At 38.0% G+C, this 20,499-nt stretch overlaps 1 pseudogene; it reads right to left on the bottom strand.

Annotated features, from left to right (window-relative positions):
- Positions 1 to 16,832: 16,832 nt before the first annotated feature.
- On the bottom strand, positions 16,833 to 16,996 carry LOC131484225 (U2 spliceosomal RNA; annotated as a pseudogene).
- Positions 16,997 to 20,499: the final 3,503 nt, after the last annotated feature.

Raw genomic sequence — 20,499 nt, 5'->3', positions numbered from 1 at the left:
ACTTACATTAAAGATTTGTGTGTGTGTGTGTGTGTGTGTGTGTGTGTGTCAGGGGGTTAGAAGTTTGATAACTCATTTCTTTTGAGCACTAAATAATATATTCTACATTTACAACTAGATACAATCCAAATCCAACTCAATAAACCAGAGGAGTGATTCATAAACCCCACAATTAAACATAGAGAAGGAGCTGCATTTGCAAGGTTAAGAAGGTCACAAAGGTAGAGGGATGCTGGCCATAGGAGAGGGGGAACTGTGCAACAAATGGGCAGAGAAATTGGCCCTCCTACTAGACAGCTAACATGGGGAAGACTAATCTCAAACATTTGGCTTTAAAAACCAGAAAGGCTGAATTTCATGAGTTTGTAAAACCAGTGGAATCTAGAGATTTAAAAGTTAGCTGACTCAATACTGAGTGAGCAGGGAGGGCAAGAGATAGATACATTTCCACCCTTAAAGAGACAGCAGCCTGTGCTGAGAGGCATCCAAAAAATGACAATCTACACAATGCTGGGGACAAATGAGAGACAGATTTGTTCATATGAATTTTGGAGCATGCCAGAGAACTTCTGTGAAAAAAAGGAAGCTAGAAGTCACCGTTTCCTTCCTCATCCACCAGCATAAACACAGAGACACCTATGTAGAGGATGCTGCACAGATGCTTGCAACCTAACTTGATAACAGTGTGCCATGCCCTCAAATTATCCTTAGGATTCACCCACTCAAATACTGCTAGTCTTAACTCTGGGGTCAGAGCAAATTTTATTAGCATGTACTATGCCCACCAACCACACCATGCCCAGTTGTGTGCCCCCAGCCACCCCACTCCCAAGTTTATAGCTGGCCTGCCTGTGTCCAAATAACAGCACAGAGAGCAAGCATGGAGAATGACAAGCAGAGAGTCAGTGCAGATGACTGCACTGAAAGGAAAAGTGGTGCAGACACCACAGCAGGGCATAAACAACACACATAGGATACTCTCCTGAAGTGCCAGAATCTGGAACAGGGGACAGTACACTGCAGGCCACTCCAGAATTTCTTTTTCATAAACTTATTACTTTCAAGAGCAGAAGGCATAGCTGTCTTTCTCAACATATAGTAACACAGAGATGCAGACACAATGAGAGGACAGAGAAATTTATTCCAAATGAAAGAACAGATGAAGCCACTACCAGAAATGTAAGTGAAACAGATTGAAGTAACATGCCTGGTAGACAATCTAAAGCAATGATCATAAGGATACTCACTGGACTTGACAGAAAAAGAAGTAGAAGACATTAGTGAGACCCTTGTCACAGAGATAATGAATGACAAAGCAGGGATACAGGATTCAATTAAAGGAGAAACATGTTTGATAGAATGAATAGCAGGGTGAAACAAGTAAAGGAACAAATTAGTGACCTACAAAACAGAGTAATGGGAAATAATCAGGTTGAACAAAAGAGACAAAAAAGAATTATGAAAATGAGAATAGACTTAGGAAACTCAGTGACTCAAACAAACATAATATTATTCATATTGTAGGAGAACCAGAGGAAGAAGAGAGAGAAAAGGAAGAACCACATTTGTTTGAAGAAATAATAGCTGAAAACTTCCCTAAACTGGGAAAGGAAACACATATCCAGATCCAGGAAGCACTAAGAACTCCCATCAAAATCAACAAAATCAGACCCATAACAAGACTTATTGTAATTTAATTGGCAAAATATAGTGATAAAAAATAAAAAACGAGACAAATAAGTCATTAACTTACAAAGGAAAACCCATATAACTAGCAGGAGGTGTTTGTTTGTTTGTTTACCAAAACTTTGCAAAATAGAAAGGAGTTGCATGATGTACTCTTAAGTGCCAAAGGAGAAAAATCAGCAGCCAAGAAATACTGTATCTAACAAGTCTATCATTCAGAATAGAAGGAGAGATAAACTTAAGGAGAGTTTCCCAGATAAATAAAAACTTCAGGAGTTCATGACCACTAAACCACCCTTAAAAGAGATACTAAAGGGACTCTCTGAGTGGAAAAGAGAGGCCAGATATGACAGTATAGAGGTGAAAAACATGAAAGCAGCAAGAATGGATATTTTTGTTAAAAAAAATCAGTCAAGGAACACACACAAAAAAGATATAAAATATAATAACATATACCTAAAACATGGAGAGGTAGAGAGAAAAGAATGGGTTGAAATTTAAATTGTCATGAAGTTAATACAGACTTCTACATGCAGAAGTGGTTATATACAATTCTAATGGTAACGATATATCAAAAACCACTGATAGATATGCGAAGAATAAATAGAAATAAATCCAAGTATATCACTAAATAAAACCAGCAAACCATGAAAGGAAGGCAAGAAAAGATCACAGAAAAACTAAAACAAACAAACACACACGCACAAAACAAGAAATAAAATGTCAACAAATGCATATATATCAATAATTACTTTGAATGTAATTGGACTAAACACTCCAATCAAAAGACATAGGTGAGAGAGTAGATAACAAAACATGACCCATCTATATGGTGCCTACAAAAAACTAATTTTAGTCCTAAAGCTGTCTACAAATTGAAAGTGAGGGAATGGAGAAACATGCATCATACAAATGGATGTCAAAAAAAAATGGTGTGGTAAATACCGAGACCAGACAAAGTAGACTTTAAAATGAAGACCATAATAAGAGACAAAGAAAGACACTATATAATAATAAAATCAAGAATCCATCAGGAAGATATAACAGCTGTAAATATTTTTGCAACCAACATAAGAGCACCAAAATTCATCAAACAGCTAATAACAAATATAAAGGAATTAACCCACAAAAATACAATGATAGCAGGAGACTTTAACACCATACATACATCAGTGGAGAGATCATCCAAAAATAAAATCAGCAAGGATGAGTTGGCTTTGAATGGCACAGTGGAACGACTGAATTTAACAGATATATCCAGAACATTTGGTTCTAAAACAAGAGAATAGACATTCTTTTTAAGTACACGTGGAACATTATCCAGAATAGATCACATATTAGACCACAAAAAAAGACACCAAACTCAAGAACAGTGAAGTCACATCTTTTCTGACCACAATGCTATGAAACTAGAAGTCAACCAAGAGAAAAAAAAATCTGGAAAGAACAGAAATACAAGAAAGTTAAATAATATACTACCAAACAATAAATGGTTCAAGCAAGAGATAAAAGAAAAAATCAAAAGTTACATGGAAACAAATGAAAAGTAAAATACAACAGTCCAAAAACCCTTTGGGAAACAACAAAAACTGTTCTAAGCGGGAAATTTATAACAATGAAGGTTTACCTCAAGAAACAAGACAACTAAGTAAATAACCCATCCTTACACCTAAAAGAGCTAGAAAAAGAACAAATGAAATTAAAACCAGCAGAAGGAATGAAATAATAAAGATTAGAGCAAAAAATAAATGACATGGAAACAAACAACAACAACAACAAAAAAGAACAGATCAATGAAATCAGGAGCTGGTTCCTTGGAAAAAATCAATAAAATTTATAAGCCTCTAGCCAGACATATCAAAGAAAAAAAAAGAAAGAATTCAAATGAATGAAATCATTAATGAGAGAGGAGAAATAAAAGCAAAACCACTGAAATATAATTAATTATAAGATAATATTATGAAAAATTATATGCCAACAACTGAGGCAACTTAGAAGAAGTGGATAACTACCAACCTGAAACAGAAACAAATAAAATATTTGAAAAGACTCATAACCAGCAAAAAAAAAAAAAATCAAATCAGTAATCAAAAACTCCCAGCAAACAAAAGGCCAGGACCAAATGGCTTTGCAGGTGAATTATACCAAATATTTAAAGAAGAGTTAATTCCTATTCTTCTCAAGTAATTCATAAAATAATAAAAGAAAACCTCTAAATTCATTCTATGAGAACAGCAATACACTGATATCAAAATTTGATAAGGACATCACTAAAAAAAAAAGAGAGAGAGAGAATGATAGGCCAATATTTCCAATGAACATAGATTCATATATCTTCACTAAAATGCTATCAAATCAAATTCAACAATATGTTTTAAAAACTCATTCACCACAATCAAGAGTGATTTATCCTGTGGTGCAAGGGTGGTTCTATATTTGCAAATCAATCAGCGTGATGCATCATACCAGTTAGAGAAAGGATAAAAACCATATGATCATTTCAATAAATGCAGAAAAAGCTTTTGTCAAAGTACAACATTGATTCACAATAAAAACTCTCAACAAAGTAGATTTAGAGGAAACATACCTCGAGATAATAAAGGCAAATCATGAGAACTGGGAGGGAAGATGGCGGCGTAGGAGGACGCTGGGCTCACCGCGCATCCTGCTGATCACTTAGATTCCACCTACACCTGACTAAATAACACAGAAAACCGCCAGAGGATTAGCAGAATGGAGTCTCCGGAGCCAAGCGAAGACGAGAGGCCCACGGAAGAGGGTAGGAAGGGCGGCGAGGCGGTGCATGCTCCACGGACTGGCGGGAGGGAGCCGGGGCGGAGGGGCGGCCCGCCGGCCAAGCAGAGCCCCCGAGTCTGGCTGGCAAAAGCGGAGGGGCCGGACCGACTGTGTTCTGACAGCAAGCCGACTTAGCGTCTGGGAGGTCATAAGTTAACAGCTCTGATTAGAAAGCGGGAAGGCTGGAGGACAAAGGGAGGGAGAGCTGCTGAGCCCCCGGAGGGCAGAGCTCAGCTTGGCGGGGAACAAAGGCGCTCGCCAGCGCCATCTCCCCTGCCCATCCCCCAGCCAGAATCCCAAAGGGAACCAGTTCCTGCCAGGGAACTTGCTCACTCCGCGCAAACACCCAACTCTGTGCTTCTGCGGAGCCAAACCTCCGGCAGCGGATCTGACTCCCTCCCGCTGCCACAGGGCCCCTCCTGAAGTGGATCACCTAAGGAGAAGCGAGCTAAGCCTGCCCCTCCTGCCCCACCCCCTGTGCACCTTGCCTACCCACCCCAGCTAATACGCCAGATCCCCAGCACCACAAGCCTGGCAGTGTGCAAGTAGCCCAGACGGGCCACGCCACCCCACAGTGAATCCCGCCCCTAGGAGAGGGGAAGAGAAGGCACACACCAGTCTGACTGTGGCCCCAGCGGTGGGCTGGGGGCAGACATCAGGTCGGACTGCGGCCCCGACCACCAACTCCAGTTATACACCACAGCAGGGGGAAGTGCCCTGCGGGTCCTCACCACTCCAGGGACTATCCAAAATGACCAAATGGAAGAATTCCCCTCAGAAGAATCTCCAGGAAATAACAACAGCTAATGAACTGATCAAAAAGGATTTAAATAATATAACAGAAAGTGAATTTAGAATAATAGTCATAAAATTAATCGCTGGGCTTGAAAACAGTATAGAGGACAGCAGAGAATCTCTTGCCACAGAGATCAAGGGACTAAGGAACAGTCACGAGGAGCTGAAAAGCGCTTTAAACGAAATGCAAAACAAAATGGAAATGACGACGGCTCGGATTGAAGAGGCAGAGGAGAGAATAGGTGAACTAGAAGATAAAGTTATGGAAAAAGAGGAAGCTGAGAGAAAGAGAGATAAAAAAATCCAGGAGTATGAGGGAAAAATTAGAGAACTAAGTGATACACTAAAAAGAAATAATATACGCATAATTGGTATCCCAGAGGAGGAAGAGAGAGGGAAAGGTGCTGAAGGGGTACTTGAAGAAATTATAGCTGAGAACTTCCCTGAACTGGGGAAGGAAAAAGGCATTGAAATCCAAGAGGCACAGAGAACTCCCTTCAGACGTAACTTGAATAGATCTTCTGCACGACATATCATAGTGAAACTGGCAAAATACAAGGATAAAGAGAAAATTCTGAAAGCAACAAGGGATAAACGTGCTCTCACATATAAAGGGAGACCTATAAGACTCGTGACTGATCTCTCCTTTGAAACTTGGCAGGCCAGAAAGGCTTGGCACGATACCATCAGTGTCCTAAACAGAAAAAATATGCAGCCGAGAATCCTTTATCCAGCAAGTCTGTCAATTAGAATAGAAGGAGAGATAAAGGTCTTCCCAAACAAACAAAAACTGAAGGAATTTGTCACCACGAAACCAGCCCTACAAGAGATCCTAAGGGGGATCCTGTGAGACAAAGTACCAGAGACATCACTACAAGCATAAAACATACAGACATCACAATGACTCTAAACCTGTATCTTTCTATAATATCACTGAATGTAAATGGATTAAATGCGCCAACCAAAAGACATAGGGTATCAGAATGGATAAAAAAACAAGACCCATCTATTTGCTGTCTACAAGAGACTCATTTTAGACCTGAGGACACCTTTAGATTGAGAGTGAGGGGATGGAGAACTATTTGTCATGCTACTGGAAGCCAAAAGAAAGCTGGAGTAGCCATACTTATATCAGACAAACTAGACTTTAAATTAAAGTCTGTAACAAGAGATGAAGAAGGGCATTATATAATAATTACAGGGTCTATCCATCAGGAAGAGCTAACAATTATAAATGTCTATGCGCCAAATACCGGAGCCCCCATATATATAAAACAATTACTCATAAACATAAGCAACCTTATTGATAAGAATGTGGTCATTGCAGGGGACTTTAACACCCCACTTACAGAAATAGATAGATCATCTAGACACATGGTCAATAAAGAAACAAGGGCCCTGAATGACACATTGGATCAGATGGACTTGACAGATATATTTAGAACTCTGCATCCCAAAGCAACAGAATATACTTTCTTCTCGAGTGCACATGGAACATTCTCCAAGATAGATCATATACTGGGTCACAAAACAGCCCTTCATAAGTTTACAAGAATTGAAATTATACCATGCATACTTTCAGACCACAATGCTATGAAGCTTGACATCAACCACAGGAAAAAGTCTGGAAAACCCCCAAAAGCATGGAGGTTAAAGAATACCCTACTAACGAATGAGTGGGTCAACCAGGCAATTGGAGAAGAAATTTAAAAATATATGGAAACAAACGAAAATGAAACTACAACAATCCAAACGCTTTGGGACGCAGCGAAGGCAGTCCTGAGAGGAAAATACATTGCAATCCAGGCCTATCTCAAGAAACAAGAAAAATCCCAAATACAAAATCTAACAGCACACCTAAAGGAAATAGAAGCAGAACAGCAAAGGCAGCCTAAACCCAGCAGAAGAAGAGAAATCATAAAGATCAGAGTAGAAATAAACAATATAGAATCTAAAAAAACTGTAGAGCAGATCAACGAAACCAAGAGTTGGTTTTTTGAAAAAATAAACAAAATTGACAAACCTCTGGCCAGGCTTCTCAAAAAGAAAAGGGAGGGGCGCCTGGGTGGCGCAGTCGGTTAAGCGTCCGGCTTCAGCCAGGTCACGATCTCGCGGTCTGTGAGTTCGAGCCCCGCGTCAGGCTCTGGGCTGATGGCTCGGAGCCCGGAGCCTGTTTCCAATTCTGTGTGTCTCCCTCTCTCTCTGCCCCTTCCAAGTTCATGCTCTGTCTCTCTCTGTCCCAAAAATAAATAAAAACGTTGAAAAAAAATTAAAAAAAAAAAAAAAATAAAATAAAAAAAAAAAAGAAAAGGGAGATGACCCAAATAGATAAAATCATGAATGAAAATGGAATTATTACAACCAATCCCTCAGAGATACAAACAATTATCAGGGAATACTATGAAAAATTATATGCCAACAAATTGGACAACCTGGAAGAAATGGACAAATTCCTAAACACCCACACTCTTCCAAAACTCAATCAGGAGGAAATAGAAAGCTTGAACAGACCCATAACCAGCAAAGAAATCGAATCGGTTATCAAAAATCTCCCAACAAATAAGAGTCCAGGACCAGATGGCTTCCCAGGGGAGTTCTACCAGACGTTTAAAGCAGAGATAATACCTATCCTTCTCAAGCTATTCCAAGAAATAGAAAGGGAAGGAAAACTTCCAGACTCATTCTATGAAGCCAGTATTACTTTGATTCCTAAACCAGACAGAGACCCAGTAAAAAAAGAGAACTGCAGGCCAATATCCCTGGTGAATATGGATGCAAAAATTCTCAATAAGATACTACCAAATCGAATTAAACGGCATATAAAAAGAATTATTCACCATGATCAAGTGGGATTCATTCCTGGGATGCAGGGCTGGTTCAACATTCACAAATCGATCAACGTGATACATCACATTAACAAAAAAAAAGAGAAGAACCATATGATCCTGTCAATCGATGCAGAAAAGGCCTTTGACAAAATCCAGCACCCTTTCTTAATAAAAACCCTTGAGAAGGTCGGGATAGAAGGAACATACTTAAAGATCATAAAAGCCATTTATGAAAAGCCCACAGCTAACATCATCCTCAATGGGGAAAAACTGAGAGCTTTTTCCCTGAGATCAGGAACACGACAGGGATGCCCACTCTCACCGCTGTCGTTTAACATAGTGCTGGAAGTTGTAGCATCAGCAATCAGACAACAAAAGGAAATCAAAGGCATCCAAATTGGCAAAGATGAAGTCAAGCTTTCGCTTTTTGCAGATGACATGATATTATACATGGAAAATCCGATAGACTCCACCAAAAGTCTGCTAGAACTGATACATGAATTCAGCAAAGTTGCCGGATACAAAATCAATGTACAGAAATCAGTTGCATTCTTATACACTAACAATGAAGCAACAGAAAGACAAATAAAGAAACTGATCCCATTCACAATTGCACCAAGAAGCATAAAATCCCTAGGAATAAATCTAACCAAAGATGTAAAAGATCTGTATGCTGAAAACTATAGAAAGCTTATGCAGGTAATTGAAGAAGATATAAAGAAATGGAAAGACATTCCCTGCTCATGGATTGGAAGAATAAATATTGTCAAAATGTCAATACTACCCAAAGCTATCTACACATTCAATGCAATCCCAATCAAAATTGCACCAGCATTCTTCTCGAAACTAGAACAAGCAATCCTAAAATTCATATGGAACCACAAAAGGCCCCGAATAGCCAAAGTAATTTTGAAGAAGAAGACCAAAGCAGGAGGCATCACAATCCCAGACTTTAGCCTCTACTACAAAGCTGTCATCATCAAGACAGCATGGTATTGGCATAAAAACAGACACATAGACCAATGGAATAGAATAGAAACCCCAGAACTAGACCCACAAACGTATGACCAACTCATCTTTGACAAAGCAGGAAAGAACATCCAATGGAAAAAAGACAGTCTCTTTAACAAATGGTGCTGGGAGAACAGGACAGCAATATGCAGAAGGTTGAAACTAGACCACTTTCTCACACCATTCACAAAAATAAACTCAAAATGGATAAAGGACCTGAATGTGAGACAGAAAAACCATCAAAACCTTAGAGGAGAAAGCAGGAAAAGACCTCTCTGACCTCAGCCGTAGCAATCTCTTACTCGGCACATCCCCAAAGACAAGGGAATTAAAAGCAAAAGTGAATTACTGGGACCTTATGAAGATAAAAAGCTTCTGCACAGCAAAGGAAACAACCAACAAAACTAAAAGGCAACCAACGGAATGGGAAAAGATATTTGCAAATGACATATCGGACAAAGGGCTAGTATCCAAAATCTATAAAGAGCTCATCAAACTCCACACCTGAAAAACAAATAACCCAGTGAAGAAATGGGCAGAAAACATGAGTAGACACTTCTCTCAAGAAGACATCCGGATGGCCAACAGGCACATGAAAAATTGTTCAACGTCGCTCCTTATCAGGGAAATACAAATCAAAACCACACTCAGATACCACCTCACGCCAGTCAGAGTGGCCAAAATGAACAAATCAGGAGACTATAGATGCTGGAGAGGATGTGGAGAAACGGGAACCCTCTTGCACTGTTGGTGGGAATGCAAATTGGTGCAGCCGCTCTGGAAAGCAGTGTGGAGGTTCCTCAGAAAATTAAAAATAGACCTACCCTATGACCCAGCAATAGCACTGCTAGGAATTTATCCAAGGGATACAGGAGTACTGATGCATAGGGGCACTTGTACCCCAATGTTTATAGCAGCACTCTCAACAATAGCCAAATTATGGAAAGAGCCTAAATGTCCATCAACTGATGAATGGATGAAGAAATTGTGGTTTATATACACAATGGAATACTACGTGGCAATGAGAAAAAATGAAATATGGCCTTTTGTAGCAACATGGATGGAACTGGAGAGTGTGATGCTAAGTGAAGTAAGCCATACAGAGAAAGACAGATACCATATGGTTTCACTCTTATGTGGATCCTGAGAAACGTAACAGCAACCCATGGGGGAGGGGAAGAAAAAAAAAAAAAAGAGGTTAGAGTGGGAGAGAGCCAAAGCATAAGAGACTGTTAAAAACTGAGAACAAACTGAGAGTTGATGGGGGTGGGAGGGAGGGTAGGGTGGGTGATGGGTATTGAGGAGGGCACCTTTTGGGATGAGTACTGGGTGTTGTATGGAAACCAATTTGACAGTAAATTTCATATATTAAAAAATAAAAAAAAAACAAAATAAAGCAGCAAATTAATTGAAAAATAAAATAAAATAAAGTCAAAACATGAAAAACCCACAGCTGACATCATGAACAATGGGGAAAAACAGAACTTTTCCCCTAAGGTCAGGAAGGAGACAAGGATGTATAATCGCACCACTTTTATTCAACTTAGTAGTAGAAGTCCCAGCCACAAAATTAGACAACATAAATAAATAAAAGGCATCTAAATTGGTAAAGAAGAAGAAAACTTTCACTCTTTGCAGATGACATAATAATGTATATAGCAAACCCAAAAGACCACCAAATACTGCTAGAACTGTTAAACAAATTCAGTACCCTCTCAGGATAAAAAATCGATGTACATAAATCTGCTGCATTCCTATACTCCAATAATGAAGAAGCAAAATCTGCTGCATGTCTATACTCCAATAATGAAGAAGCAGAAAGAGAAATTAAGAAAATAATCCCATTTACAATTGCACCCAAAATAATAAGATACCTAGGAATAAACCTAACTACAGTAGTGAAAGACAGAGTTTCTGAATACTACAAAACACTAATGAAAGAATTTGAAGATGACACATATTGTTAAAATGTTTTTACTACCCAAAGTAATCTACACATTATTTAATATAATCTCTACCAAAATACCAACAGTATTTTTCACAGAGCTAGAACAAATAATTCTAAAAATTTTATGGGACCCCCCAAAAGACCCTAAATAACCAAAGCAGGCTTGAAAAAGGAAAGCAAAACTGGAAGCATCACAATTCCAGACTTCAAGCTGTATTACAAAGCTGTAGTAATCAAAACAGTATGACTATCACAAAAACAGACAAATATTTCATAGAAAGCCCAGATGAATCCACAACTATACGGTTTATGTTTCCACCAAAGTAGGAAACAATATCCAATGGGAAAAGTACAGTCTCTTCAATGAATGGTGTTGGAAAACGGGGCAGGAACATGTGGAAAAAAAAAAGGAATTGGACCACTTTCTTATACCATACACAATTATAAATTCAAAATGGATTAAAGACCTAAATATGACAACTGAAACCATAAAAATCCTAGAAGAAAACAGAGGCAGGAATTTCTGCTATCAGCCATAGCCACCATTTTGAAGATTTGTCTCCATAAGCAAGGTACAGAAAAGCAAAAATAAACTATGGGGACTACATCAAAATAAAAAGCTTCTGCACAGACAAAACTAAAACTAAAAGACAAAACTAAAAGACAATCTACTGAATGGGAGAAGATATTTGCAAATGACATATCCAATAAAGGTTTACTATCCAAAATACATAAAGAATTTACAAAACTCAACACTCCAAAAACAAATAATCCAATTTAAAAATTGGCAGAAGACATGAACAGACATTTTTCCAAAGAAGACATCCAGATGGCCAACATTCATATAAAAAGATACTCAACATCACTCATCATCAGGGAAATGCAAACAAAAGCACAATGAAATATCATCTTATACTCGTCAGAATGTCTAAAAGCACCACAAGAAACAACAGGTGTTGGCCAGGATATGGAGAATGGGGAAACTCTCGCAGTGTTTGTGGGAATGCACTGCTGCAGCTACTGTGGGAAACAGTATGGAGGTTCCTCAAAAAGTTAAAAATAGAACTACCCTTTGATCCAGCAATTGCACTATTGGATGTTTACCCTAAGAATACAAAAACACTAATTCAAAGGGATGGATGCACCCCAATGCTTATAGCAGTATTATTTATCATCCCAAGCTACGGAAACAGCCCAAGTGTCTATCAATTGACAAAAGTGTAAAGATGTGTATATATCATATATTATATACATACATTCAATGACATGAATAGAGCTAAGGAATATAATGGTAAGCAAAGTCAGAGAAATGCAAATACCATATGATACACTCATGTGGAATTTAAAAACATAACAAAGGAGCAAAAAGAAAAAAAGAGAGACAAACCAAGAAACTGACTCTTAATTATAGAGAACAAACTGATGGTTACCAGAGAGAGGTGGGTGTGGGAATGGGTGAAAGAGGTGATGGATATTAGGAGTGCACTTGTCATGATGAGCACTCTGTGATGTATGGAATTGTTGAATACTATATTGTACACCTGAAACTAATATAACACTGTATGTTAACTAACTGGAATTAAAATAAAAACTTAAAAACATAGTGTCTATTTTGTCCAATATAAGTATTGTTCTGGCTATTTTCTGATATCCATTTGCATGATAAATGTTTCTCCCATCCCCTCACTTTCAATCTGCAGATGTTTTAGGTCTGAAATGAGTTTTGTGTAGGCAGTATTTGGTGGGTCTTGTTTGTTTTGTTTGTTTGTTTAATTCACACTGTCACCCTATGTCTTTTGATTAGAGCATTTAGTCCATTTACATTCAAAGTCATTATGGAAAAATATGTATTTTTTGCCACTTTGTTACTTGTTTTGTGGTTGTTTTTGTAGTTTTTCTCTGATTCTTTTTTGTCTTTCTCTTTAGTCCTTGCGTGTATATTACTGGTTTTGATTTGTCCTTACCATTAAGTCTGCATATAATATCTTCTACACATATCAGTCTATATAAGTTGATGGTTGCTTAAGTTGTAACATGTTCTTAGTCCTCTCCCCCACGTTTTAGGTATATGGTGTCATATTTTGCATTCTTTTATTTTGTGAATCTCTTTTCTGATTTTTGCAGAAGTATTTATTTCTACTGCTTTTTTGTTTCCCTCTTTTATTTATTTTTATTTTTTAATGTTTATTTATTTTTGAGAGAGAAAGCACAAGCAGGGGAGGGTCAGAGAGAGAGGGGGACACAGAATCTGAAGCAGACTCCAGGCTCTGAGCTGTCAGCAGAGAACCCGACCTGGGACTCGAACCCACAAATTGTGAGATCATGACCTGAGCCGAAGTTGGACGCTTAACCAACTGGGCCACCCAGGTGCCCCAGCTTCCCTCTTTTCATACTCTTACTTTTGGTCTTTCCTTTCTTCTCAGAGTCCCCTTTAATATTTCTTGTACAACTTGGTTAGTTGTCATAAACGCCTTTAGTTTTTGTTTGGCTGAGAAAATCTTTATCTCTCCTTCTATTCTGAAAGATAGTCTCACTGGGTAGAATATTCTTGGGTGTAGATTTTTCCCTTTCAGCACTTTGAACATATCATGTCACTCGCTTCTGGCTTGCAAAGTTTCTGCTGGAAAATCCTCTGAAAGCCTTATGTGGAATTGTATGTATGTAACTGCCTTCTTTTTTATGCTCATTTAAATTTTTTTTCTTTATGACTTTTCCCATTTTGTTACTATGTGTGTAGTGTGGATCTCCTCCAGTTCATTGTGTTGGGGGCGGGGTCTCTGTGCCTTCTGGATTTGGGTATCTGTTTCCTCCCCCAGTTTGGGTAAATTTTCAGCTATTATTTCTTCAATAAATCTTCTGTTCCCTTTTCTCTCTCTTTTTCTTCTGGATCCCTATAATGTGAATGTTATTATGCTTGATGGAGTAACTGACTTCCCCAAGTCTATTCTCATTTTGCATAGTTCGTTTTTCTCTTATTTGTTCATCTTGATTACTTTCTATTACTCTATCTTATAAGTAACCAATTCGGTTCTCTGCTTCTCCCAGCCTGCTATTTATTCCATCAAGGGTATTCTTAATTTTACATATTGTGTTCTTCATCTCTGATTCATTCTTTATCTCTGTGTCAAAGATATCAATGATATCCTCCACTCCCTTCTCAAGTCCAATCAGTATCTTTATAATCATTATTTTAAATTTTCTATCAGGCATGTTACTTTTATTATTATTATTTTTTTTTTTTTTATCCATCACCCACCCTGCCCTCCCTCCCACCCCCCATCAACCCTCAGTTTGTTCTCAGTTTTTAACAGTCTCTTATGCTTTGGCTCTCTCCCACTCTAACCTCTTTTTTTTTTTTTTCTTCCCCTCCCCCATGGGTTTCTGTTAAGTTTCTCAGGATCCACATAAGAGTGAAACCATATGGTATCTGTCTTTCTCTGTATGGCTTATTTCACTTAGCATCACACTCTCCAGTTCCATCCATGTTGCTACAAAAGGCCATATTTCATTTTTTCTCATTGCCACGTAGTATTCCATTGTGTATATAAACCACAATTTCTTCATCCATTCATCAGTTGATGGACATTTAGGCTCTTTCCATAATTTGCTATTGTTGAGAGTGCTGCTATAAACATTGGGGTACAAGTGCCCCTATGCATCAGTACTCCTGTATCCCTTGGATAAATTCCTAGCAGTGCTACTGCTGGGTCATAGGGTAGGTCTATTTTTAAATTTTTTTTTTTCAACGTTTTTTATTTATTTTTGGGACAGAGAGAGACAAAGCATGAACGGGGCAGGGGCAGAGAGAGAGGGAGACACAGAATCGGAAACAGGCTCCAGGCTCCGAGCCATCAGCCCAGAGCCTGACGCGGGGCTCAAACTCACGGACCGCGAGATCGTGACCTGGCTGAAGTCGGACGCTTAACCGACTGCGCCACCCAGGCGCCCCGGGTAGGTCTATTTTTAATTTTCTGAGGAACCTCCACACTGCTTTCCAGAGCGGCTGCACCAATTTGCATTCCCACCAACAGTGCAAGAGGGTTCCCGTTTCTCCACATCCTCTCCAGCATCTATAGTCTCCTGATTTGTTCATTTTGGCCACTCTGACTGGCGTGAGGTGGTATCTGAGTGTGGTTTTGATTTGTATTTCCCTGATAAGGAGCGACGTTGAACATCTTTTCATGTGCCTGTTGGCCATCCGGATGTCTTCTTTAGAGAAGTGTCTATTCATGTTTTCTCAGGCATGTTACTTTTTAAAAAAATTAGTGTTTATTTACTTTTGAGAGAGAGAGAGAGAGACAGAAAGACAGAGAGAGAGAGAACGAGTGCAAGTGGGGGAGGGGCAGAGAGAGGGAGACATAGAATCCAAAGGAGGCTCTAGGCTCTGAGCCTGACAGCACAGAGCCTGACACGGGGCTCAAACCCTCGAACTCTGAGATCATGACCTGAGCCGAAATCAGATGCTTAACTGACTGAGACACCCAGGCACCCCATGCTACCTAATTCCATTTTATTTTGGTTCCTTGCTGTGGTTTTGTCCTGTTCTTTCATTTGTAACATATTCTTCTGTCTCAATTTGTGTAACTCTCTGTTTCTGTTTCTGTATATTAGGAAAGTCAGCTACATCTCTTGCTTTTGAAAGTAGTGGATGGATCATGCACTTTTAACTTGGTGATAATGGTCCTATTCCACAAGGATGTGCAGCCATCATTGAGACTGGGGTCAGCTGTGGCCACTCTGCAAGGCAAGCAAGGGCAGGGCATGCAGTTTTAACAAGATGCATGCATCCTCCATGAGAAGTCAGGAGATGCAGCGTTGGCAAGGTTTTCCCAGTCTTCTAGGGGAAGGTATCTGCAGCACCAGGATTGAGGCAGGTCTGGCTGGATGGGTCTGGGTGCTATGTAAGCAATTTAGGTAGTGACTGCAAGTGGTGCACTGGTTTCTGTAAGTGCCTGTGTTTTTATGTTGAGGGACAGGGGAAGGAAGTGGCTACTGCCATCTCCGTTGTTCCTGAAGACATCCCTTAGGAAATTATGAGATTAGTAACTAACTCTCCCTCCCATAAGCTCTAGGTGCTTTTCAAATTGCTGTTTCCAAGCTGTATCTCTACAGGCTGTTTACTGTACTGTCTCTTTAAGGGCAAGGGCTCAGATTCCTATTGCCTTCTGGGCTCTTTCAGAGCCAAGCACACTGATTTTTAAAATTTTAAGCTTTAAGTCCTACTAGTTGTAAGCACTTAGGAAATTCAGCCCCTCTGATTTTCAAAGCCAAGTGCTATGGGCATTTCTCTTCCCTTTGTAGGATCCCTGGTATACTATTGTTTCTGGGCCTTCTCTGCACCTACTACTTCCTCCCTCCAGTGGTCAGAGCCACAGGGCTTAGGTTTTTTCTAAGTCCTTGCCTTTCCTACACTCTTTAATGTGACCTCTTCTCTGTATTTATTTGTGGAGTTTGTTCAGCCAGTCTTTGGGTCCTTTTCTGGGTTGTTTGCTTTAGTGCAAGTGTTATCTAGTTGCACCTGTGGGATGAGGTGAGTTTAGGATCTTCCTACTCTACAATCCCTCAGAAGCCCTCCATAATTTCTTTTATCTTTTCTTTCAAACTTATGAAACTTAATTTGTCTTACTTAAGTATGAACATGATAAAAATAATTGTCTTATTTAAATGTGTGTAATTTTTTTGAAAAATTAGTTGTTCTCATTATCCTTTATTCAATCTAGTAAATAAAAATCAATAAATTTAATGGAATCCATGTTAAATACTAGTGTATATGTTCTTGTGTTGTTGGCGGATCTATATTGTAAAACTTCTTTGAAATAATCAATTTACATAACCAGCAATAAGATGAGCTTGCCATGTGGACACTGAGATTTTATTAAACTGATAAGAACAGATACTACACTTGATCTTAGCCAAAAGGCCGAGAAGCGATTACACTGAGATTTTATTAAAGAAGAGTACTAGAAGTTGTATTAGCATCATGAGAATGTTTTTTATCTTAAGATCATAATTAGTATCATTCTCAAGTTTCTCCTGCCATACATTTTCTTTCTGCCTTCCTTCCTTCCTTCCTTCCTTCCTTCCTTCCTTCCTTCCTTCCATCCTTTCTTCCTTCTTTCCTTTATTCCTTTTGCACTTTTTCTTTCCTTGTTGTAACTGGCCTGATATTCTTTGTGAATCTTCATTATTCAAGATAGCAGACAGGAAAATAAAACTAATAATTTTTAGTTGAAATTGTAAGTTTAATTTCATTTAAAAATTTAACCAAATTTATTTTTCAGATTTCCATCTACTCCTTTTCTTCCTCCTCAATATGCTATCACTGTGTAAAGATATTGTGGCCTTCATTTGGAGAAAGAGTGCCAACTTGTCTATTCTTCCTAAGTTTATTGATGTGGGGTTGGTGAGCTATTACTCCAGATTACTCTGCCGTTGCCTAGTAATAAAATCTGCGATTTCTTTCTCAAGTCTATCAGGATCAAGTGGCCTCCAGATTCTACCAGCCCTTTCCATCTTGACTATACTGATTAGACAGGGCTTCTAGAGATTTTTCCTGTGACTTCCATATGTCCCTCCACCCAAGCGTTATTTCACTACCCTTCCATTGTGGAGCCACCACAGCACTATCATGGGGACTCTGGCATACTACTCAGTCTGTGTTTTTAATATGCATCCGTGCATGCATGGCCAAACTTCAAAGACCCTTGTGTGCCACAAGGGATCTAGCAGTGGCTTGTCAGAGTCAAAATTGCATTCTCCTTCTGTTTACACATTTTACACTTTTCACTGCTGGTTTTACTATTGATCTCTGGGGGTGTGTGGGGTATGAAAACAGTTTTCAGGTAATCTTTTCTCAGAATACTGAACAGAAAGTGAAGTGGAGTTAACTCTGTCCCTGGCATTACCCTCAGCCTGTCTTCAACATCTCCCTTTTCTGGGACTTTGAAAATATTATTAAAATGTGTTTTGTTTTGTTTTGGTTTTTTTTGGTTTGCCTCTCTTACTTTTATTTAATATATTCTCCTTCTAACTTGAATTTCTTTAATGAACACCTGTATTTTTTGAAAGGTATGGTATTGGGTATGACTGATCCTCATTCCACAATGACTATTAATTTATTGGGACAAAGTACTACCAGGGAAGAATAACAACAACAAAATGTTCTGAAGCCATGCCACACTTCTGATGCAAGTTCCCTTATCTTTGTAGAAAAATAAACAAGCAAAAACACTGATTTTATATTTGGCATGACTTAAGCTATGAAAGAAATGAAATGTAGCACATACAATTGCATGTTTTTTCTTTTTTCCCTAAACAATCCTGAACTAAGTAATATTTTCCCACATGTACAACACAATTAATATTGGGTATGTTGAAGACAGTTTAGCGCTAAAGGAATCCAAAATGCTTTCTTATTTCTTAAGCAATATGAAATTATATGTGTTTTAATTTTATGGTGGATTAATAAATATTTAGAAATAAATTGCAAATTAGAAATTCAAAGAAAATGTTTTATAATTTTAACCATAGCTATAGAGTGTGTGGGGGAGTAAAACTATGGGTTATTTCTCTTTCTTTAAAGATTAATGATGAAAGCACAAACTACTTTTTTTTTTTTTTTGGTATTTTGGAATAAGGAAGCATGTTAGAAGAAGGACTTATTTCACCAATGCAGCAATGGGTTAAGCTCAAGAGTTGGAAAAAAACTCTTTTGTAAACATTTTTTCCCGCATAACTTTAAACCCAGAATGTTAAATCACTATGCAGATTGGACAATAATGCTTAGAACCATTTCCCCCTCTTTTTGATAATTCTGTTTGGTGTTCGTATGTTGTTTCCACACAGCTTGAATATTCATTTAGTAAGATCAATAGGATGTAACCAATATGACCACGGAGGCATAGTTATGTTAGGAATAGTTTATGGTATTATAGATGTTACTTGCTACTGTGTGTTTTCTAGGCCTAGGCTATCAGTTTTTATAATTTTATTTATTCAGTGGGAAGAATATGCCAAAAATCATCACATCTAGTTTAATGAGTCATTTGTTAACCTACATGGTTTAGCTATTTGAGAATACTCCCATTCACGTATCTTAAATTAAGTGAATAGAAGTCATTCATTTAGTTATTAGTTCTTTTCTTGGTTTTATTTTTTAACATAATTTATTGTCAAATTGGCTTACATACAATACCCAGTGCTCCTCCCAACAAGTGCCCTCCTCAATGCCCATCACGCATTTTCCCTCTCCCCCACCCCCATTCACCTTCAGTTTATTCTATGTATTTAAGAGTCTCTTGTGGTTTGTCTTCCTCCCTTTCTGTTTGTATCTATTTCCCCCCCTTTCTTCCCCCATGGTCTTCTGTTAAGGTTCTCAAGATCCACATATGAGTGAAAACATATGATGTCTGTCCTTCTCTGACTGACTTATTTCACTCAGCATAGTACTTTCCAGTTCCATCCACGCTGCTGCAAATGACATGATTTCATTCTTTCTTATTGCCAAGTAGTATTCCATTGTATATATAAACCACATCTTCTTTATCCATTCATCAGTAGTTATTATTTCTTGAGATTCTTACTATGGGGGAGAGAGAAGCAAACACATGTTAGGGAACTGTATGGCAAAGCAGAAAATGAGGCATCATGGATGTGTGAGGAGGAGGAAAAGAAAGAAAAATGATAAGAATACAGGAAATTATTTTCTGTAGACTGAAAAGTATATGAGAGTTAAAAAAATGATTGTGGAAGACAAAGTTTCAAATTCAGTGTATGAATTGTACTTTTAAAACAATGATAATTTAAGATTTTAAGTTTTTACTACAAATATAATTCCAAATATATATCTCAAGTTGATATAAAATATTTGGTAAGAAAAACATAGTTGAATTTGTTGGCAACTAACCTACATTAAGTATTAAAAACAAAAACTTTGGATTTCCTGAAATGTGAATAAAAGGTCAAATCTTTATTTACTTGGGTCTGTTTATTTTCTTCTACTATTAATTGAACTAACTGAATTATATCCAATAATTTAATCCTCTAAACCTTCTTCCCTAGTGAAGTGAATTATCTGGGTGTATATTAAGAACATATTAGCAACCTATCTGTTCTGCTATTATAATGTGTTTCCCACAGTAGCCTACTTTAAATGAATTTAATTTTATGGATATAATAATATTTATTCACAAACATCTACCCTGATAAGCATTTCACTAAGAACATTATCATTAATCTTATCAACAATATCATAGATGACTATTATTATCCCTATATTATACTTGGATAACCTGAGGTTCACTTAATTTAGGTAGATTTCCCAGGAACATACACAGTTAGTAATGAATTCAGAATTTATTATGAGTGTAAACACTTCAGCTCTTCTGCTTATAACTGAAATTTTTATTTCCTTCTTATTTCATTTCCTCTATACAG

The sequence above is a fragment of the Neofelis nebulosa genome, chromosome 8 (assembly GCF_028018385.1).
Source record: "Neofelis nebulosa isolate mNeoNeb1 chromosome 8, mNeoNeb1.pri, whole genome shotgun sequence".
Lineage (NCBI taxonomy): Eukaryota > Metazoa > Chordata > Mammalia > Carnivora > Felidae > Neofelis > Neofelis nebulosa.
This window is presented reverse-complemented; position numbering and strand designations above follow the sequence as displayed.